Source organism: Pristiophorus japonicus, chromosome 9 (assembly GCF_044704955.1).
Source record: "Pristiophorus japonicus isolate sPriJap1 chromosome 9, sPriJap1.hap1, whole genome shotgun sequence".
Taxonomy (NCBI): Eukaryota; Metazoa; Chordata; class Chondrichthyes; family Pristiophoridae; genus Pristiophorus; species Pristiophorus japonicus.
In genome coordinates this window covers 79801527-79825654 of record NC_091985.1, presented here as the reverse complement: position 1 = coordinate 79825654, position 24128 = coordinate 79801527, and positions in this window count along the sequence as shown.

Below are 24128 nucleotides of genomic sequence, written 5' to 3'. Positions count from 1 at the left end.
GGCTGAAAGAGACGGTCAAAGTAACAGTTTATTTTTCACACATCGCCCAAGCAACCCTAAAAATCCCACACCCTCAAATAAAACAAAATGGAGCACCGCCTCTTTAAAGAACACGAACAAAGATGAGACGGTCATTACATTTATACAGAGGTCCCATGGGGAGACATTTGCTCAGTAGGTATTATGCTGCAATTTCACACCCCTCTGCCTCACCCCCCTCCTACTGCTCCTCCTCAATGTGGCCTCAGTGCCTGCAGCAAGGCCACTTGAGGGCTGTTGTGTGTCTGAAGGAGTCAGGTCAGATGGCCTACTTTAATGTCCTGGACCAGCTGCGGCTATGGAGGGCCTGACTGCTGACTGCACAACCTCAGGATGGGTGGCAGCAGTGTGAGATGGCTGGGGTGTAGGCCGTGATGGGTGCAGAGGCGAATTGGCACTGGCAGGAGCTAAAATGCTGTGATTGTGAGGAAGGACAAATGGTATGTTGGCCTTCATAGCTAGGGGATTTGAGTATAAGAGCAGGGAGGTCTTACTGCAGTTGTACAGGGCCTTGGTGAGGCCTCACCTGGAATATTGTGTTCAGTTTTGTTCTCCTAATCTGAGGAAGGACATTCTTGCTATTGAGGGAGTGCAGCAAAGGTTCACCAGACTGATTCCCAGGATGGCAGGACTGACATATGAGGAGAGACTGGATCGACTGGGCCTGTATTCACCGGAGTTTAGAAGGATGAGAGGGGGTCTCATAGAAACATATAAAATTCTGACGGGATTGGACAGGTTAGATGCAGGAAGAATGTTCCCGATGATGGGGAAGTCCAGAACCAGGGGACACAGTCTAAGGATAAGGGGTAAGCCATTTAGGACTGAGATGAGGAGAAACTTCTTCACTCAGAGAGTTGTTAACCTATGGAATTCCCTGCCGCAGAGAGTTGTTGATGCCAGTTCATTGGATATATTCAAGAGGGAGTTAGATATGGCCCTTACGGCTAAAGAGATCAAGGGGTATGGAGAGAAAGGGGTACTGAGGTGAATGATCAGCCATGATCTTATTGAATGGTCATGCAGGCTCAAGGGGCTGAATGGCCTACTCCTGCACCTATTTTCTATGTTTCTATGTTTCTTATCTTGCCACGCCTTTAAGACTCAGCTTTTCCCGGGATCGGAGATCGGAGCATGCGCAATGGTTCGGAAAACTCCCGAGCTTCAGAGTCTTCGGGTCCTGGGCCTGCATGTGTAAAGGCCCACAGATCCCAGGAACGCAGGCAGTTCGGAAGCGTCCCTATAATCATGTGGGCCAGGCCAACCAATTAGAAAGGGGGCTTCCTCATAAGCTTATGAGATTCTATTTATGAACGGAATCCCCATAAGCTTATGAGGAAACCCCAAATAAATAAGTAATTAACACAATTCTAATACAAATAAATATTCCCACTTCAAAATTAATTAAGCATTTAAGATAAAAATTTAATTTTTGAAAAATGATCAAAACATTTTAATCTGGCCCAAAATTTACATGAACGAATTTTAAATGTTTTTGTATGTTTTAATCATTTAAAAAAAATTTATTTAACATTTATTTTAACCCTTACGCTGGTAAAAGCAAGCCCTACGCCAGCTTTTACCAGACGTAAGCATTTTGTGTGCATTCACTGGGCAGTAGTTAGACAAATAGCCCAACCCTGCACCAGTGAAAGTGTTTTGGGGCGCATGCGGACGATCTGTCAAAGCGAACCTTGACAGATCGCAAGTTCGGGGCTTTGTGCATGCGCAACCCAGAACTTGCGGGGCCATTCTGAGGGCTTACGATGGCATACGAAGGCCAATGAGAGCTGCTGAAGATCAGAGAGGCTGAAAGACAATAAGAGCAAATGAAGGAAGGGTATGACTGAGGCAATGAGGCAAGAGAAATGTACAGTATGGATAAAAGCCATTTGACCCATTGTGTCTATTCCCATTTTCTTACCTTTTCCCCATACCCCATTAATTATTTTCTTTTTCAAATATTCAGCCACTTTCCTTTTCTGTTTAAATTTGCTGAGGATTGGCAAATAGTGAAGTGGACTGTGAAATTCTTTAAGGTGACTGACAGGTTAGCAGAATGAGCAGACAGGTGGAAGATACAATTCAATGCAGAGATGTCTGTGGTAATACATTCTGGGAGGAAAAACAAGGGAGTGGACACTTAATGGAAAGATGTCAAAGGGTGCAGATGAAGACTGAGACCCCGCAACTTAAATACATAATTCCTTCAAAGCAGGCAGTTGAAACCATAAAAAAAACAAAAAGCACTTGACTTTTTATGAATAAGACCAAAGAGTACGAGAGCAAACTGGTAGTGATACATATGTACAAGATAACTAACAGAAAACAGAGAGTTGGGATAAATGGGTCATTTTCCGGTTGGCAAACAATGACTAGTGGGGTGCTGCAGGGATCAGTGCTGGGTCCTCAACTATTTACAATCTATATTAATGACTTGGATGAAGGGACCGAGTGTAACATCGCCAAGTTTGCTGATGATACAAAGATGGGTGGGAAAGCAAATTGTGAGGAGGACACAAAAAATCTGCAAAGGAATATAGACATGTTAAGTGAGTGGATAAAAATTTGGTGGATGGAGTATAATGTGGGAAAATGAGAGGTTATCCACTTTGGCAGAAATAATAGAAAAACAAATTCTAATTTAAATGGAGAAAAATTGCAAAGTGCCGCAGTAGAGAGAGACCTGGGGGTCCTTGTGCATGAAACACAAAAAGTTAGTAAGCAGGTACAGCAAGTAATCAGGAAGGCAAATGGAATGTTGGTCTTTCTTGCAAGGGGGATAGAGAATAAAAGCAAAGAAGTCATGCTACAACTGTACAGCGTATTGGTGAGGCCACACCTGGAGTACTGCGTACAGTTTTGGTCTCCGTATTTAAGGAAGGATATACTTGCATTGGAGGCTGTTCAGAGAAGGTTCACTAGGTTGATTCCAAAGACGATAGATTGAGTATGTTGGGCCTATACACATTGGATATCAGAAGAATGAGAAATGATCTTATTGAAACTTATAAGATAATGAGGGGACTCGACAAGGTGGATGCAGAGTGGATATATCCACTCATAGGGGAAACTAAACCTCGGGGACATAGAATAACGGCTGCCCATTTAAAACTGACATGAGGAGACATTTCTTCTCTGAGGGTTGTAAATCTATAGAATGCTCCCTCCCCTGTCCGTGTGACAGTGCCCTTGCTGCTGGCTTGTCAACCAGCCAGTCCAGATTGCTGCAGCCTAGGTGGAAATGGCACAGTCTGAAGCCTTTCAGGCCCAGAGCTACTCGAGGTCACCTTCCAAAATCATCTGCGGTCTCTTCAGTTGGAGGTCAGCAGCCATCCACCATCCATGCTGCAGCCACTGGGGAAGCACCTCGTACGACCCCTTGGACAGGCAAAGGCTCACGGAAGACAGGCACTAAGGGAATGCTAAAGGTGATTGGTTTATTTTTGTATGCATTATGTCCCGATTGAATTTATAAAATTTGGATAGGTGTGTGCATTTTCTGGTGGTTTTTATTTTTATGTTGTTGGAAAGATGATGATGTGATGGTCAGTGATAATGGAAAAATATGGAACGTTGAACTGTTGGTGAATGTGGAGGTATGGTTGAGGTTACTGGTATCGCTCATTAATTATTTCATCACGTGGAGCCCGGGCAGAAAGGGGCTCTTAACGTTGTAGCCTCCCTTCCACCTCCTGTTCCTCCGCTTCCTGTTGCACTTCCTCCTCCTCCACTTCCTCCTCCTTCCCCTCCTTCTCCTCGTGCTCCTGCTCCTCAGCTCCTTGCCTGATAGGTGGTGGTAATGGCTGTTCCCTCATAATGGGCAGGCTGTATAGCATGCAGCATACTACCACAAATTTTGATACCCGCTCAGCTGAGTATTCACAAGAGTTGCTTGAGGATGCCGATGGCATACTTTATAATGTTCCTTGTGGCAGCATGGCTCTCATCGTAGACCTGCTGTGCATGTGTGCAGGGGTTCCGGACCTGAGTCATGAGCCATGTCATCAATGGATAATCCTTGTCGGCCAGGCCCAGTCTTTGACTTGCCGTGGTGTATCAAATACAGGTGGCACAGAGGACTGCCCTAAATGAAGGAATCGGGACTGCTGCCAGGATAAAGGGCATTCACCTGCATGATGTCTGTGGTCACACACCAGCTGCACATTGAGGCCGTGGAATCCCTATCCGTTCATGACAATGGCCGAGTTCACGTGAGGTCTACGCAAGGCAATGGGCATGCTGTCAATGGCAACCTGCAACATGGGGAAGCCTGCAATCCATACAAAATCTTGTGCTCGCTCCGCCTGTTTGTCTCTGGCAAGTGCGAATGGGATGAAACAGTTTGGGGGTAAAAATTCATAATGCTGAAAAACAGGCGCAGACACTGCGGTGAGATATGGCAGCACCCGTTAATAGAACACAGGCAGCATGTCAGCTTTGTGCTGCCTGCTAATTATAATGATTGTAGTGCACAGCCCAAGGCTGAATGTGCTGCAGTGTGCTCAGCAGGGTTCCAAAGTTCACGATGTTCAAGCGAGGCTAGCTTTACTTAAAGGCAGTGTGCACCTCTTAAAGGTAAGCTGCCATCTGCTGATCAAAAATGGTAAAAGTTCTTCAGCACTTACCCAAATGGCTCAACAGGCCAGGGAAAGGGCACTCAGGGTCTTGGACACAGCACCCCAGCTTTGTGCATGCGGTGAACACTGGAAGAGAGGTCCTCTGCCCACAGGGGGCCAGGAGGCCCACCAGAAAGAAGGATGTGGGACCAGATTGCCAAGGTAATCACAGCCAGCAGTGCTGCCCCCCAGGACCTGGCCCCAGTGCCCAAATTACTTTCATGACCTCAGACGAGTGATCATGGTCAGTAAATGCATCTTCAAAAGCCGTCTCCTACCAACTGGACCACTAGCCTCACACACTTCTCAATGCATGACCTTCACTCCCCTTCGCTCACCTACCAACAATCTGTACTATACATAAGGCACACCTGCCATTCCTAGCTTCAACTTACCCCCCTGGAGGACACAGTGCTGGTCATTCTTGGCAGGGGTATGGCTGAGCCCTTGGCCAGCGGCGGGGCTGAAAGACTACAAGATGCTGGTATCCTCATATGTTATCCTTCTTCTCACATCCCACTTCCCCCTCATGCCACACTCTCTTCCAATTTACAAGGTGCACATGGTGTAAGCATACACCTCTTGCTTTCCCCCATCCCCTCACCATAACCCTACCCTGGTGCCTTCCTCATTTTAGACACCCAAGAAATCAAGCCTGCCCAACAAGAAGAAGGAGAGGAGAGTGAAGAAGACGAAGATACACCGTCACTCGATTTCAAACTCCCAGCCACCTCGAGGTCATCCTCCAAGGCCATCTGCAGTGCCCCCCACTGAAATTCAGCAGCCTTCCACTAGCCATGCTGCAGCCACTGGGGTAGCTCTGCATGACAGCACAGGGTAGGCAAAGGCACATGCAAGACAGTCACTAAGGAAACGCATAAAAATTATTAGTTGATTTTTTAATGTAATATTGGATACATATATGGATAAAATGATGGCTTTTATTTCAACATTGTGGCCAAGAGGACACTGTGATAGTCAGTAACAGAGGGAAGGTAAGGTGCGGGTCAAATGTTGAAAGGGGAATTGGGGTTGTGTTCACTGGTACCGCAGGCAGATGATATGATCCCGGATATCCTGGCCAGAAGGGGCTGTCTGGATTACCTGCTTCTTTCCGCTTCCTCCACTTCTGTTTTATCCTCTTCTGCTTCTTCCGCTTCCTTCTCTTCCTCCTCTGTGAGCAGCTTGTCCCCTTTGCTGCCTTTGCTCCATCTCCATGTCATGCTGCAGTCCAAGTCGGACTGCAACTAGAGCCCCCAGAACTGGGAGCGAGTGGTGTTCTCAGAGGCCTTCCTTTAAGAGCAAAGCCTTGCAAATGTCCAGCAGCATTCCCTGCACTGTCTCCACACTTCAACAACTTTTTAAAATGTCTTAAACCAAGCCACTACTCCAATAAAATGTAAAGAAACCAATACAAAAGCAAAAGTCTAAACTTACATGAAAGTTGTATGTGTCCCTTTAAGCAGCGCTGATAGGGATCCGTCGTACAGCTGAATGCACGTTCTGCTGATTGTGCTTTGGAGAGGGCATTAAAAGGAGCATCAACGTCCAAATAGCAGGTCGTGAGTCAGTTAAGTGTTGCACTCTGATTGACGTCACAATCTGACTAATTTCTATATCTGGAGTGAGCACAGGCAACAGCAGTACTGCCAATTTGTCCAAACCGGCCTTATCACCCGGTGCTAACAGGCCGAATTTCACAGCCAATCTTTGCATAAAGAGCCTCAGTGACCTCCCTTAAACAGCAGTATACTGCAATCTGAGTGATGTTGCTTATACCTCCAGGAGCAGCCTGAAAGTTATGCTCTTATGCGGTCTTAGTTATGCTGTAGATATGTGGTCGAAAGCTCATTTCAGGGTCAAATATGACACGAAGGTTGCAAACAGTCTGGTTCAGCCTCAGACAGAAGTTGGGGAGAAGGATGAAGTCAGTGGCCAGGGAACTGAGTTAGTGGCAGGGACTGAAAACAATGGCTTTGGACTTCCCAATATTCAATTGGAGAAAATGTCTGCTCATCCAGAACTAGATGTCGGACAAGCAGTCTGGCAGTTTGGAGATTGTGGAGAGGTCAAGAGAAGTGGTAGTGAGGTAGAGCTGGGTGTCATCAGCGTACATGTGAAAACTGATACTGTATTTTCGGATGATGTCACCAAGGGGCAACATGTAGATGAGAACTAGGGGGGGACCAAGGATAGACCCTTGGGGGACACCAGAGGTAATGATGCGGGGGAGGAAAGAGAAGCCATTGCAGGTGATTCTCTGGCTACGAGTAGATAGATAAGAATGGAACCAGGTGAGTGCAGTCCCACTCAGCTGGATGACGGTGGAGAGGCATTGGAGAAAGATAGAGTGGTCAACCGTGTCAAAGGCCGCAGACAAATCAAGAAGGATGAGAAGGGATAGATCCAGCAACTATTGTAAGTACTTTATGATCCCTTTAAAAAGCGCTGGTGAGGGGTCCTCATTCTGTTTAATATCATGTTCAGCAGTGTGTTGGCTCGAGTGTGGATTTTGAAAATGCCAGCAATGGATTCAAATCAGTGTATTTCAGAGCACTCTGATGATTCAATCAGTAAGTGTGCTGCCTAACCTGGAACTGAATACATGGATCAGGAAGATCCCAAGTTACTTCTATGGTCTGCACTGAGATTGCTGATCTCAGCAAGGGCAGCAATATGGATGTTATAATTGGCTTCAAGATCCTCGAGCTAGGGAGAAGTTAAATACCAGTCAAGGCTCCCACTTCCAATCGTTATCTTGTGAATCCCTCTAGAATGTCTGGTGACGGTGCCATTACACTCAGCTATGATGTCCATTCCCAGTTAGTCTGCCAGTTAGTCTCACTGTCTAGGTTCACACATTAACAATGATCATTTGGGCAAAATGCTGGACAGCAGTCATGCTTATGAAATTAAGCTTTGGCATGAGTTAACACCTTCAGGATGGAGTGAAAATTGGTGGGAAAAAGAATGCATTTTTTTTTATACATTTGGGAACAGTTAAACTGCTATTCATAGAAAGATTGTGACAATACATGTACGGATCCTTTATTTATAGACAAGGCTGTGAGATTAGACTAAAGTATACTCCAGATTTGTAGCAGTACTAGTCTATTCCTTAGTGCTCTGACCATTCAACCTCAATCCCTGTCTCAGGACAATTTCTACTGCACTAAGCGGTGCCATTTACATCCTCCATATTTAACCTTAGTCTCAGAGGACATGCTTCCTGAATTAGAAACTATTTCCTCCTGTGGATTCACGTCAACTAGAACCAGACCAACTTCCACTGCTCATTTAACTTGTGAGCAATTTATTTTTGCAGTAAATGTAATACATACTCATCACATCTTGGTGCAATCATTCATCCAAACACTTTTAAAAGAAAGGCTGCCTCGAGAAGACTCTGTGTACAATACTGTGTACAATGCAGTATGCATGGAGATTCTGGAACATCCTCTAATTGATGTGCTTAATTTAAGAAACCCTATTGTTAGATTATAGCACGTTCTGATGACCTTTAAACCAGCTCCTCTCCCCTCCCAATGTTTCCATATCATTATCAGAATTTTGCTGTACATGGCACACTTTTTACTTGAATCTTATTCAATTTTCCAGGTGTTCCACCTCCTTCTGGGCTATTAGTCAATTTTCTGCCTGTGAATGTATTAAACAATTGGCTGATGAATTGTACAGCAGGACCAAGACCTTCAGCTCCTTTTCTACTGAGTAGCAATACCAGCATAGCATGGCTGCCCAAATTTACTACACTGCTGGATTTCCCCAAAGTCTAGGAACTCATTGATGGCACCAATGTTGCCATGGTGGCTGTAAAGTCCTTACTCTACAGTATGAAACCACACGAGGCACATTCTGGGGACAAGGTCACTCTGTGACCTGAACTCTTTATTCACAGGACTCCAAAGACAATGACCCTGTGTGGGACCTCCCTTTTTATACCTGTGTGATCAAGTAAGGAGTGTCTCCCACAAGTTCACCCCTTGTGGTCAAGGTGTGCATCTAGGTTGAGTGTATACAGTAATACAGTGGTGTTACATTGTGGTTACATACATGATGTCACCTCCCACCCCCACCCCCCCAAGTCTTAATGGGATCATAGGTTTAGTCTTTCAGGTGGTCTACGCTCCCTCATGGAGCACCGCAGTTGGGGCTGTGGTTGTTGGACACTGACATGAGTGTCTGTCATCTGTGGTGATTCCGGCCTGTCCAGGCTGACCGCAGGGACTGTGCATTCTTCTGATTGCTCTTGTTGCTCATTCACTGGCGGTGTTGTGAGCTCCATCTCATGGTCTTCTTCAGGTTCCTCCGTGTCGATGCTGAACCTTTTTTATACTTGGTCCAGTTGCTTACGGCATATCTGACCTTTGTTGAGTTTTACCACGATGACCCTATTCCCCTCTTTGTCAATTACAGTGCCCTCAAACCATTTGGGCCCCATGGCGTGATTGAGGATGAATATAGGATCATTTATTTCGATACATCTCCCCCTCAAATTACGGTCATGGTACTCGTTTTGTGACTTGCGCTTACCCTCAACTATGTTGGTCAGGACTGGGTGAATGAGGGACAACCGAGTTTTGAGTGTCCATTTCATTAATAGCTCTGTGGGCGGGACCCCCATGAGCGAGTGTGGGCGGGATCTATAGGCCCAGCAGGAGGCGCTATAGGCGGCATTGTAGGGAGGATCCTTGAATCCTGAGCATACCTTGCTTAACGATTTGGACCGCACATTCCGCTGGCCATTGGAGGCCGGCTTCAATGGCGCAGTCCTGACGTGGTTGATGCCATTGCCCGACATAAACTCTCGGAATTCGTAGCTTGTGAAACATGGGCCATTATCACTAACCAGGATGTCCGGCAAGCCATGGGTTGCAAAGATCATAAGTAGACTTTCCACGGTGGTGGATAACGTGCATGAATTCAGAATGATGCACTCGATCCATTTCGAATACGCATCTACCACAATAAGGAACATCTTACCCATGAACGGGCCCGCGTAGTCAACATGAATGCGTGACCATGGCCTGGTGGGCCAGGGCCATGGGCTAAGTGGTGCCTCCATGGGGGCATTACCCAGCTGGGCACACGTCGTGCACCTGCGAACACAGTGTTCCAGGTCTGAATCAATTCCAGGCCACCAAACGTGTGACCAGGCAATGGCCTTCATCATCACAATGTCTGGGTGCTCACTGTGGAGTTCCCTGATGAATGCCTCCCTGCCCTTCTGGGGCATAACTACCCAGCTGCCCCATAGTAGGCAGCCGGCTTGGATGGAGAGCTCATCCATCCGTCTGTGGAACGGTCTGACCTCCTCAGGGCATGCTCCGTGTGCGGGTGCCCAATCCCCAGTCATGACACATTTCTAAATCAGGGATAGGAGGGGATCTCTGTTTGTCCAGATTTTGATCTGGCAGGCTGTGATGGGGAAGCCTGTGATGTCAAAGGCATCGACAGCCATGACCATCTCGGCACTTTGTTCCGCTGCCCCCTCAGTGGTGGCCAGTGGAAGCCTGCTGAGCACGTCAGCGCAATTTTCAATGCCTGGCCGGTGCCGGATGGAGTAGTCATAAGCAGCCAGCGTGAGAGCCCATCGCTGTATGCGAGCTGATGCGTTGGCATTGATAGCCTTGCTGTCTGACAACAGGGATGTTAATGGCTTGTGGTCCGTCTCTAATTCAAACTTCCTACCAAAGAGGTACTGATGCATTTTTTTTACACCATAGACACATGCAAGCGCCTCCTTTTCGATCATCCCATATCCCCGTTCTGCTTGAGAGAGCGACCTGAAGGCATAAGCCACGGGTTGTAGTTGACCCTCAGCATTGCCCTGCTGCAACACGCACCCAGCCCCATAGGACGATGCATCACATGTCAGAACCAATTTTTTACAGGGGTCAGACAGGGTCAATAACTTGTTTGAACAAAGTAGGTTTTGCGCCCAATCAAAAGCCAGTTCCTGGCAGTCCCCGCAAAACCAATCACAACCCTTATGCAGGAGCACGCTTAGCGGCTCCAACAACATGCTCAAGTTCGGCAGAATGTTCCCGAAATAGTTCAACAGTCCCAGGAATGAACGCAACTCCGATGTGTTGCAGGGCCTGCCTGCTCATCGAATCACCTCTGTTTTGGATTCGGTGGGCTGAATCCCATCTGCAGCAACCTCCTGCCCAGAAACTCAACCTCAGGAGCTAAGAACACACATTTAGACTTCTTGAGTCACAGGCCTACCTGGTCCAGTTGGTGTAGCACCTCCTCCAGGTTGTGGAGGTGTTCCTCGATGTCTCGACCCATGATGAGGATGTCGTCCTGGAATACGATCTTTCCAGGAATGGATTTAAGCAGGTTTTCCATGTTTTGTTGAAAAATCGTGGCCGCTGATCGAATGCCAAACGGACACCTGTTATAAACGAACAGTCCCTTGTGCATGGTGATGGTGGTCAGTAGTTTAGATTCATCGGCCAGTTCCTGGGTCATATAGGCTGAAGTGAGATCCAACTTGGTGAACAGCTTGCTGCCTGCCAGTGTGGCGAAGAGGTCCTCCGCTCTCGGGAGCGGGTATTGATCTTGTAGGGACACCCGATTGATGGTGGCCTTGTAGTCGCCACAGATCCTGACAGAGCCATCCGCTTTTAGGACAGGAATGATGGGGCTCGCCCAGTCACTGAATTCAACAGGCGAGATGAGGCCCTCTCTCAACAGCTGGTCCAATTCGCTCTCGATCTTTTCCTGCATCACATACGGCACCGCTCTGGCTTTGTGGTGCACTGGCCTGGCATCCGGGGTGATGTGTATCACTACTTTAGTGCCTTTGAAAGTCCCGATGCCTGGTTGAAATAGTGACTCGAATTTTTGTAGGACTTGTGAGCATGAGCTTCGCTCCACCGAGGACATTGCGTGAACATCCCCCCATTTCCAGTTCACCTCGGCTAACCAACTCCTCCCCAACAGTGCGGGACCATTGCTCGGGACAATCCAGAGCGGCAGCTGATTCACTAATCCATTGTGTGTGACAGCCAACATTGCACTGCCTAGCACCGGAATGATTTCTTTAGTGTAAGTCCGTAATTGTGTCTCAATATGTGCTAATTTGGGTCTACTGGCTTTAAGTGGCCGTAGCTTCTCAAATTGCTGAACACCCATGAGTGACTGGCTGGCCCCAGTGTCCAGCTCCATGCATGCAGGGATACCGTTTAATAAAACCCTCATCATCATTGGTGGCGTTCTGGTGTATGAACTGTGAATATTCGCCACATGGACCCGCTGAACCTCGGCGTCCATCGATTTGCCCCAAAAGTCATCTTGCCTCAAAGATCCCTCTTCTGGTCCATCCACCTCATATATTAGTCTGGTTGCAGGCTTCCTGCACATTCGAGCTAAGTGGCCGCTGAGATTGCAGTTTTCTGCAGACAAACTGTTGAAATCTGCAAGATCTAGCTGAGTGTTCTCCCCCACACCTCCAGCATGAGTTAAAGTTTCCATTGTTGGGGACAAAGGGACTATGGCCAGGCATTCCGCGCTGACTGTCCCTTTGACTGCTCTTAAGTACCCTATTAGTGGGTGTCAATGGCCCCATCCCGGGCCGCATTGTCCACTGTGATGGCGTGAATGTCCGTATAGCCTGCCATTGTCTCTGTTGAAGTCCTACTCTGGGGTCTATTGCTGCCTGGGGAGGGTCGGACTGCCCCTGCCTGCCTGCGGGGCTCTGAGTTGCATTGATGATGTTGACTCCCTGATCCATCGCCGCGTTAGAGGCAGAATTGCGCGCATATATTATTTTCGTCTCTTCCTCCCCCGCCATGAAAGTTTGAGCCATCAACGACGCCGCTTCCAAGGTCAAATCCTTGGTCTCAATTAATTTGCGGAAAATTCCTGCATGACCGATGCCTTCGATAAAGAAGTGCCTTAGCATCTCCCCCCTGCAGGCATCTGTGAACTTACAGTGGCTGGCCAAGCGCCGGAGGTCCGCTACGAAGTCTGGTATGCTCTGTCCTTCATGACATTGGTGGGTGTAGAATTTGTGTTGGGCCATATGTATGCTACTCGCCGGTTTGAGGTGCTCCCCGATCAATTTGCTGAGTTCTTCAAAGGTTTTGTCCGCCGGCTTTTCGGGTGCTAGTAAGTCCTGCATGAGCGCATAAGTCTTTGGTCCGCAGCTGGTCAAAAGATGAGCCCCTCGCTTGTCGGCAGCTGCCTCCCCCAGCCATTCTTTTATAACGAAGCTTTGCTGAAGCCTCTTGACAAAATCGTCCCAGTCTTCCCCAACACAGTACCATTCCTCTGTGCTACCAGTGACCATTCTCGTGGGTCGTGAATTCCCGTTTCTCGTCGCCAAAGCAAAGTCCTTACTCTACAGCATGAAACCACATGAGGCACATTCTGGGGACAAGGTCACTCTGTGACCTTAACTCTTTATTCACAGGACTTCAAAGATGATGACCCTGCATGGGATCTCCCTTTTTATACCTGTGTGATCAGGTCAGGATCGTCTCCCATAAGTTCACCACTTGTGGTCAAGGTGTGCATCTAGGTTGAGTGTTTTCAGTAATACAGTGGTGTTACATTGTGGTTACATACATGACAGTGGCCATTATACATAAATGATCTATGTGACCAAAAAGGGCTTCCACTCCATCCATGTGCAGCTTATCAGTTATTAGGAACCTCACATCATACAAGGCAATGCCTACTTCCCAGGTAGCCATCATAATTCTTTCATTTTAAGGCAATTATTAGTGGCAAGTTTATGTGAAAGTGTCACACTCAGTGAAATGTTGCCTCGTTCAATAAGAGCAAGGTCTCTCAACAGCAATGATTTAAATACTAGATAAACTGTTTTAGTAATGGTACTTTAGGGATAAATAGTGACCAAAACATTGAGCAAATTCCCTTGCTCTTCTTCGAATAGTGCCATTTTTCGACGAGGTCCTGGTTTTAACATCTCATTTAAAAGATGTCACTTCTGATACTGCAGTGCTCCCTCAGTACAGCACTAAAGGGTCAGCTTAGATTATATAGAAACATAGAAACATGGAAAATAGGTGCAGGTGCAGGCCATTCGGCCCTTCTAGCCTGCACCACCATTCAATAAGATCATGGCTGATCATTCCCTCAGTACCCCTTTCCTGCTTTCTCTCCATATCCCTTGATCCCCTTAACTGTAAGGGCCATATCTAACTCCCTCTTGAATATATCCAATAAACTGGCATCAACAACCCTCTGCGGTAGGGAATTCCACAGGTTAACAATTCTGAGTGAAGAAGTTTCTCCTCATCTCAGTCCTAAATGGCCTACCCCTTATCCTTAGACTGTGTCCCCTGGTTCTGGACTTCCCCATCATTGGGAACATTCTTCCTGCATCGAACCTGTCCAGTCCCGTCAGAATCTTGTAAGTTTCTATGAGATCCTCTCTCATCCTTCTAAATTCCAATGTATAAAGGCCCAGTTGATCCAGTCTCTCCTCATATGTCAATCCCGCCATCCCGGAAATCAGTCTGGTGAACCTTCGCTGCACTCCCTCAATAGCAAGAACGTCCTTCCTCAGATTAGGAGACCAAAACTGAACACAATATTCCAGGTGAGGCCTCACCAAGGCGCTGAACAACTGCAGTAAGACCTCCCCACACCTATACTCAAATCCCCTAGCTGTGAAGGCCAACATACCATTTGCCTTCTTCACCACCTGCTGTACCTGCATGCCAACTTTCAATGATTGATGAACCATGATCCCCAGGTCTCGTTGCACCTCCCCCTTTCCTAATCTGCCGCCATTCAGATAATATTCTGCCTTCGTGTTTTTGCCCCCAAAGTGGATAACCTCACATTTATCCACATTATATGGCATCTGCCATGCATTTACCCACTCACCTAACTACCCTGCAGCCTTTTAGCATCCTCCTCACAGCTCACACCAATCATGATCAAGTCTCTGGAGTGGAACTTGAACTGACAACCTTCTGGCTCACAGGTGAGAGTGCTATCACTGAGCCAAGGCTGATACCTAACTAACATTATCCTTGAATTGGCAAGCCTAGAAGATGTTGAGTAGTACCCATTATAAATACATTATTAATTCATCAATTAGGAATGGGACATGGGATCACAAACAATTTATCTGAACCATGCATTTAAAGGTTATGTGAAAAGCAATGTTATGAGAAAAAAACTTGAAACTGTTGTTCCTAACTTGACTATAATCGCTTCCACCAATCCAGTTCACACATAAACATGCCCACCTCCAAAGTCACCATCCTCCACAACAGGGGTTACCACTCCCATTCCCAATGTCACTGTTACCCTCCACATAAACACAATGGGTCAAAAATCATCGGTATCTCCTTGTGAAGGGCTCAGTGACTTTTGAGACATATGTTGAATCTCAGCAAACTGTTTTTCTCTGAAACTCTGTCATGGAAAATATATTATTTTCTCCAAAGTCAATTTTCTGGATTTGCTTCTGCTTTGTATTGACGCATTATGAAAACTCTGCCAGCTTCAGCTGTGGCACCGTGGTATGCTTGAGCCAGTAAGTTATTTATTGTTCCCCTTGTCATCTGTTCAATTTTATTTGACTAACCAACCTGCAGCATCTATCCTCTATGATTCTCTAACTGATACAACATCTTTAGAATTATCTTTATAATTTTCTAAGCTTAATATAAAATAACCAGCAGTCAGAAACCCTCTGTAGTTCTCTTTTTACAGGTTTTATCCATTCTGTGTAACAAATGCTCTGTGAAAGCAATTTTCAGATTGCATGACCCTGATGTCCATATAATAGCGAACATTTTACTGACTATTTAAGCTCATTATGGTGAGTTATATGAAAAATAAGGTGACAGTCATAAATGCAACACTGGCAGTTGCTTCATCAATTCTGTTTTTTTTTTCATTTTTCTAGATGTGCTGTTTAATTAATCAAACATGTAGCCAGAGCACTGGGAAACATCTGAAAAGGCTTGTGGCACATGCATCATCCATGGTTAAAATAGACAGAATTTGCCATTTGGAATAATTGAAAACATGAGCAGCAACCAGTTTTATTGACAGTACTATGGAGTGCACTTAGGAACTAAGGGCCCAATTTTGGCCATGACTTGCATCAATTTTTTTGGAGTAAGTTGTTTTTTCTGGCGTAAGTTAAAAAATGCCATTTTCCCCCCAAAATTTGCTCCAGAGTAAGTCAGTTAGGTACGATTTTTTTTAGTTCAGTTTATTTTCAAAAGGGGGCATTCCCAGACACTTACGCCAGTTTTGGCCATTTATGCCACTTTGGCCCCTAAAACTTACTCCAAATCGACTTAGGTTAGCGTTTGTGGCCAGCTCTGAAAAACCTTGCAGGCAGTTAAGAAATCGGCGCAGGTTAGTACATTTAAAGCACCAAGACTTACAAAGCACTAAACAAATCACAAAAATAAGCATTCAATAACAAATAAAAAATAGAAGTCCTACCTTTATGCCAGAATCAAGTTTTTTTTTAAAGATCCCCCCCCCCATCAAAACACTCTTTTTCTCCCTTCTCCATCAAAACTCTCATTCTCCCCCACCAAAACACTCTTTTTTCCCCCCTTCCCAAAACTCTCTTCCTCCGCCTCCTCCCCCCAATCAAAACTCTCCAGCACAACCATCAATGAATAAAAAATAAAGCTGAAGTCCTACCTCGGCCCGGGAACTCAGCGGGCTGGCCGGCTGGTGCGGGAGGCCACTCGGCCAGGGATAAGATGCAGTGAGATCGGGGTTTCCCTTTGGCTGGGGATAGGGGCTGCGAGCATCGGGTCCTGCTCACAGCCCGCAGGTCACGCTGGGAGGGCAGGAGCATGCGTGCAGACTTCACTGCGCAAGCGCGTGGGTGCCAGCACTGTTTTTGGCGCTGGCCTGATGCTCCACCCACTTCACAATGCACGCCATGCTGGGACTCCAGAGACTCGGAAGAGCGGCCAGGTTGGGTCAACTTTTTTCCGATGCCGTTTCCAGCGCGCAAAGTCGGCGCACTTAAGGTAAGTGCGCTGAGAAAAGAGGCTGGACACAATTCAGCCCTAAGAAAGAAAGACTTGCATTTAAATAACACGTTATCAGATCTCTTGCCAATAAATGATTTTGAAGTGCAGTGAGTGTTGTTATGTAGGCAAATGCAGCAAACAAGTTATGCACAGCCAGATCCTACAGCAATAAGATGAATGAGGGAGGGTAATTCTAAATTTTGGCATTTTCCAATTGTCATGTTTGTAACCTTCACATAACTGTAACCAATATGTAACAACACTGTACACTGTATATAACTGTGAAATACACACCTTGACCACAGGGGGTGAACTTGTGGGAGACACTCCTCACCTGGTCAGCCAGGTACTTAAAGGAAGGTTCCACGCAGGCTCAGCACTCCTTGGTCCTGGGAATAAAGGTGCAGGTCATGTAGTGACCTTGTCTGCAGTATATGCCTTGTGTGACTTTATAGTACAGTGCAGAGACACCACATTTGGCGACAGAAAACGGGAATCAACGATTCACGAGAATGGCCACCGGTAGCACAAATGAAAGGTACTGTGTTAGTGAGGACTGGGACGATTTCGTTGAGAGGCTCCGGCAGAGCTTTGTCACGAAGGACTGGCTGGGAGAGGCAGCAGCCGACAAGCGAAGGGCACACCTACTGACCAGCTGTGGCCCGAAGACGTACGCGCTGATGAAAGACCTGCTCGCACCTGAGAAGCCGGCGGACAAAACCTTTGAGGAGCTCAGTAAATTGATCTGTGAGCACCTCAAACCGGCGAGCAGCGTACACATGGCCTGACACCGATTCTATTCACACAGATGTCGGGAGGGACAAAGCATACCGGACTTCGTTGCGGACCTTCGTCGTTTAGCCAGCCTCTGTAAGTTCACAGATGCCTGCAGGGGAGAGATGTTAAGGGATTTCTTCATTGAGGGCATTGCTCATGCCGCGATTTTCAGGAAGCTTATTGAGACCAAGGACTTGACTTTGGAGAGGGCAACTTTGATAGCTCAGACCTTCATGGCAGGGGAAGAGGAGACCAAAATAATTTATGCGAGCAGCCCTGGTTTCAACGTGGTGATGAACCAGGGAGTTAATGTTGTAAAAGCAATACAGAACCCCGCAGGCAGGCAAGGGCAATTTGACACCACCCAGGCAGGCAGGCAAGGGCAATTCGACACTGCCCAGGCAGCAACAGTTTCCAGGGTGGGACAGCAACAGAGACAATGGCAGGAGGATTAGCAATTCACACCATCACAAGGGACAATGCGTCCCGGGATGGGACCATTGACACACAGCAACAGAGTGATCAGGAGTAATCAAAGAGACAATCAGAGAGGAATGCCTGGTAACAGTCCCTTTGTCCACAACAATCTCAGCTCATGCTGGAGGTGCGGGAGGCAGACACAATGCGAAAACCTGCAAGGTTCAACATTTTATCTGCAGAAGCTGCAATTTCAAGGGACATTTGGCCAGAATGTGCAGAAAACCCGTAGCAAAATATGAGACAGAGGAACCAGATGAAGAGTCTGCAAGGCAGTTGGATGCTTGGGGCACAGCCATGGACGATGAAGTCCAGCGGGTTCACATGGCAGACATCCACAGCTCATACACTAAAACGCTGCCTATGATGATGAAAGTTCTATTAAATGGCATCCCAGTACGCATGGAGCTGGACACAGGAGCTAGCCAGTCACTTATGAGTGTCCAACAATTCGAAAGACTATGGCCTCTCAAAGCTAGCAGACCCAAACTAGAATGCATTGAGATGCAATTACGAACGTACACCAAAGAGATCATCCCAGTGCTCGGCAGTGCAAATTTGGTGGTCACACAAAGAGAACCGGCTGCCACTCTGGATTGTCCCAGGAAATGGTCTCGCGCTTTTGGGGAGGAGCTGGCTAGCCGAGATGAACTGGAAATGGGGGGGATGTGCACGTCATTTCATCTGTGGAGCGAAGTTCATGCTCACAGGTCCTACAGAAATTCGAATCACTATTTCAACCTGGGGTCGGGACCTTTAAGGGCACCAAAGTAGTGATACACATCACCCCGGATGCCAGACCAGTGCACCACAAAGCCAAAGCCGTGCCGTATGTGATGCGTGAGAAAATTGAGAGTGAGTTGGGCAGGCTGCTAAGAGAGGGCATAATATCGCCTGTTGAATTCAGTGACTGGGCAAGCCCCATCGTCCCTGTCCTTAAAGCGGATGGCTCGGTCAGGATTCGTGGCGACTACAAGGCCAACATCAACTGCGTGTCACTACAGGACCAATACCCACTTCCGAGAGCGGAGGACCTTTTTGCCATGCTGGCAGGTGGCAAGCTGTTCACCAAGTTGGACCTCACTTCAGCCTACATGACCCAGGAACTGGCCGAAGAATCCAAGATACTAACCACCATCACTACGCACAAGGGGCTGTTTGTCTACAACAGGTGTCCGTTTGGCATTCGTTCAGCGGCCACTATCTACCAGAGGAACATGGAAAGCTTGCTTAAATCCATTCCGGGCCAATCGTATTCCAAGATGGCATCCTAATCATGGGTCAAGACACCGAGGAACATCTCCACAACCTGGAGGAGATGCTATGCCGACTGGACAGAGTAGGCTTGCGACTAAAGAAGCCCAAGTGTGTGTTTTTGGCACCAGAGGTCGAGTTTTAGGGCAGGAGGGTTGCCGCAGACAGGATCCGGCCTACCGAATCCAAAACGGAGGCGATCCATCGTGCGCCCCGGCCCAGCAACAAATCGGAGTTGCGGTCATTCCTGGGATTCTTAAACTACTTCTGCCGAACTTAAGTACATTGTTGGAGCCACGACACGTGCTCTTGCATAAGGGTTGGGAATGGTTTTGGGGGGACTGTCAAGAACGAGCTTTCAATCAGGCGCAGAAGCAGCTTTGTTCTAATAAGCTGTTGACCTTGTATGACCCCTGTAAGAAACTGGTTTTAATGTGTGATGCATCATCCTATGGGGTTGGGTGCGTGTTGCAGCAGAGTAATGATGAGGGCCAACTTCAACCTGTGGCTTATGCCTCCAGGTCGCTCTCTCAGGCAGAACGGGGATATGGGAAAGGAAGCACTCGCATGCGTCTATGGGGTAAAAAAGATGCACCAGTACCTTTTTGGAAGAAGGTTCGAGTTAGAAACGGAACACAAACCGTTAACATCCCTGTTGTCCGACAGCAAGGCTGTCAATGCCAATGCGTCAGCTCGCATACAGCGATGGGCTCTCACGCTGGCTGCGTATGATTACACCATACAGCACTGGCCAGGCACCGAAAATTGCACTGATGCACTCAGCAGGCTCCCACTGATGACCACCGAGGGGGCATCGGAGCAAAGCGCAGAGATGGTTGTCATGTATTCAACCAGCATTGTAACCCATGTATAATCTAACCTAAGTTGTACACTGTGAGAACAATGACCTCTAGGTGGGAGACACTCCTAACCTGGGCCTTCAGGTACAAAAGGGGAAGCTCCACCCACCTTCATCACTTGGAATGCTAAGGAATAAAGGACAGGTCACAGACTGACCTTCTCTCAAGCATGGGCCTCGTGTGCATTTATACTGTATAGTAAGGACCTATCAATGGCGACGAGAAACTGGGATTTAAACCACGTGAGCATGGCCACGAGCAGAACAGACGAGAGGTACTGTGTTAAGGAATGGTTGGGACAGAGATTCAACATTGTTAAAGCAGCACACAGTTCTCCAGGCAGACAAGGGCAGTCGGGCATGCCCCAACATGTAGTGGAACCCAAAGGGGAAGTTCGACAGAGAAAATGGCAAGCTGAACGGTGATTCACTCCATTGCAAGCGACAATGGGGCCATCTCCACCTGTTAATGGCGCACTCAAGGACAATAACAGGGGCAGTCAGGGACGATCGACTGGCAAGGGACCTTTTGTTTCCAACAACGGCTCATGTTGGAGGTGTGGAGGCACACACTCAGCCGGAGTTTGCAGTGATGAGCAAAATACCTGCAGAAATTGCAGAAATGAACGCTGGGGGAAATCGCTGGAAGCTGAAGTTCAGCGAGTTCATGTGGAGCACGTATACAGTTCATACACCAGGATGCCACCGACAATGATGAAAGTGCTCCTCAATGGCATCCCAGTATCAATGGAGCTAGACACGGGGCCAGCCAGTCTCTGATGGGTATCAAACAGTTCGACAAGTTGTGGGCGTCCAAGTCCAGGAGGCCAAAATTATCGCCGATTGACGCACAGCTACAGACTTACAGAAAGCAGATCATTCCGGTGCTAGGCAGCGCCACGGTAGTCGTGACCCACAAAGATTCGGAGAACAGATTGACACTCTGGATTGTCCCAGGGGACGGTCCTGCACTACTGGGGAGGAGTTGGCTTGCTGTCATGAACTGGAAATGGGGCGATGTCAATGCAATTTCCTATGTGGAGCAAGTATCATGCTCACAGATCCTGGACAAATTTAACTCACTATTTCAACCCAGCATCGGCACTTTCATGGGGGCCAAGGTAGTGATTCACATAAACCCGGACGCCAGGCCAGTACACCACAAGGCCAGAGCGGTGCCGTACATGATGTGGGAAAAGATAAAAGGCGAATTGGACCGCCTGCTGAGGGAAGGCATCATCTCGCCAGTCGAATTCAGTGACTGGGCGAGCCCGATTGTGCCGGTGCTCAAGACGGATGGGTCGGTCAGGATATGTGGTGATTACAAGGCCACCATCAATCAGGTGTCACTCCAAGACCAGTACCCGCTACCGAGAGCGGAGGACCTCTTTGCGACGTTATCCGGTGGCAAACTTTTTTCAAAATTGGACCTGACCTCAGCTTACATGACCCAAGAGCTGGCGAGTGAGTTGAAGAAGCTGACCACCATCACGACACACAAGGGGTTGTTTGAGTACAACAGATGTCCGTTCGGGATTCGCTTGGCCGCCGCGATCTGCCAACGAAATATGGAAAGCCTCCTCAAGTCGATTCCAGGGACGGTGGTTTTTCAGGACGACATCCTCATCACGGGTTACGATGCTGAAGAACACCTCCACAACATGGAGGAGAGGCTACGCAGACCGGACCAGGTAGGGCTGCGACTGAAAAAGGCAAAATGCGTCTTCCTAGCTCCAGAGGTAGAATTCCTGGGGATAAGGGTAGCAGCAGATGGGATCAGCATTATTGCTTCCAAGACGGAAACGATCCAGAGAGCTCCCAGACCCCGTAACACAGCGGAACTGCATTCGTTCCTGGGGCTCCTGAACTATTTTGGTAACTTTCTTCCCAAATTGAGCACATTGCTAGAACCGCTACACATGCTCCTACGCAAAGGTCGCAAATGTGTCTGGGGGGACAGCCAGGAAAGGGCTTTTAATAAAGCACGCAATTTGTTATGTTCCAACACTATACGACCCATGTAAGAAACTTGTGTTAACGTGCGATGCGTCATCCTATGGTGTCGGGTGTGTGTTGCAGCATGTCAATTTCAAGGGTCAATTACAGCCAGTAGCTTATGCCTCCAGGAGTCTGTCCCAGGCAGAAAGGGGTTACGGGATGGTAGAAAAGGAGGCGCTCGCATGTGTATATGCTGTAAAGAAAATGCACCAGTACCTGTTTGGCAGGAAATTTGAGCTGGAGACAGATCACAAACCCCTAACGTCCCTTTTGGCCGACAACAAGGCCATAAATGCAAACGCTTCGGCCCGCATACAGAGTTGGGCACTCACGTTAGCCGCCTATGACTCTACAATTCGGCACAGACCGGGCACCGAAAACTGCGCCGATGCACTCAGCAGGCCCCACTAGCCACCACTGAAGGAGCTACCAAGCATGCTGCTGAGATGGTCATGGCTGTTGAAGCTTTCGGAAGCGAAGGCTCACCCGTGACAGCCCGTCAGATTAAAGTCTGGACAAATAGAGACCCGCTATTGTCTCTAGTCAAGAAATGTGTCCTGACTGGGGACTGGGCAGCCACGTACAGGGCATGCCCTGAGGAATTTAAACCATTTCACAGGCGCAGGGATGAACTCTCGATTCAGGCCGATTGCCTGCAGTGGGGAAACCGCGTAGTCATGCCCCAGATGGGCAGAGAGGTGTTCATCTGAGAACTCCACAATGAGCACTCGGGCATTGTCATGATGAAGGCAACTGCCAGGTCACACGTTTGGTGGCCAGGGATAGACGCAGATCTGGAACTTTGTGTTCGCAGGTGCAACACGTTGCCCAGCTGGGCAATGCGCCCAGGGAAGCTCCCCTTAGCCCCTGACCATGGCCCGCCAAGCCTTGGTCACGCATCCATGTGGACTACGCAGGTCCTTTCATGGGAAAAATGATTTTGGTTGTGGTAGACACCTACTCCAAATGGATCGAGTGTGACATTTTAAATTCAAGTACATGCTCTGCCACGGTAGAAAGTTTACGGGCAATGTTTGCCGCCCACGGTCTACCGGACGTCAGCGACGATGGCCCGTGCTTCACAAGCACTAAATTCCAGGACTTCATGGCAGGCAATGGAATTAACCATGTCAGAACGGCACCGTTCAAGCCGGCCTCAAACGGCCAGGCAGAACGAGCAGTGCAGATAATCAAACAGGGGATGCTCAGAATCCAAGAGGGCTCCCTACAAAGACGCTTATCACGCCTCCTGTTGGCCTATAGATCCCGACCACACTCGCTCACAGGGGTTCCACCTGCAGAGCTGCTAATGAAAAGGATGCTCAAAACCCAATCATTTACATCAATACATCCCACCATGAAAGAAATTGTCGAGAGCAGGCGCCAGCCACAATATGACTACCATGACAGGAATGCAAGGGAGCGATGTAAATGATCCTGTTTTTGTCCTTAATTACACTGCAGGGCCCAAATGGCTCGCAGGCACTGTGATTGCCAAAGAGGGAAATAGGATTCTGGTAGTTAAACTTACCAATGGACAAATCTGCCGCAAACACATGGATCAAACAAAAAAGAGCTTCAGCAACCCCATAGAAGAAGCAGAGGAAGAACACAATATAGAGTTCACTCCACCACAGGTGACTGAACACCGGAACCAAGTGGAGGAGAGCCCAATCACTGTGGGCAGTCTGGATAGGCCTGAGGCACTGCAAACAGCAGACACTCAGGCCAGCGCCCAACAACCGGAGCCCCAACTCAGGCGCTCTACAAGGGAGCATAAACCACCAGAGAGACTCAACCTGTGATCCCAATAAGACTTTGGGGGGGGAGGTGATGTCATGTATTCAACCAGCATTGTAACCCATGTATAATCTGATCTAAGTTGTACACTGTGAGAACAATGACCACTAGGTGGGAGACACTCCTAACCTGGGCCTTCAGGTACAAAAGGGGAAGCTCCACCCACCTTCATCACTTGGAATGCTAAGGAATAAAGGTCACAGACTGAACTTCTCTCAAGCATGGGCCTCGTGTGCATTTATACTGTATAGTAAGGACCTATCAATGGTCATGGCTATTGAGGCTTTC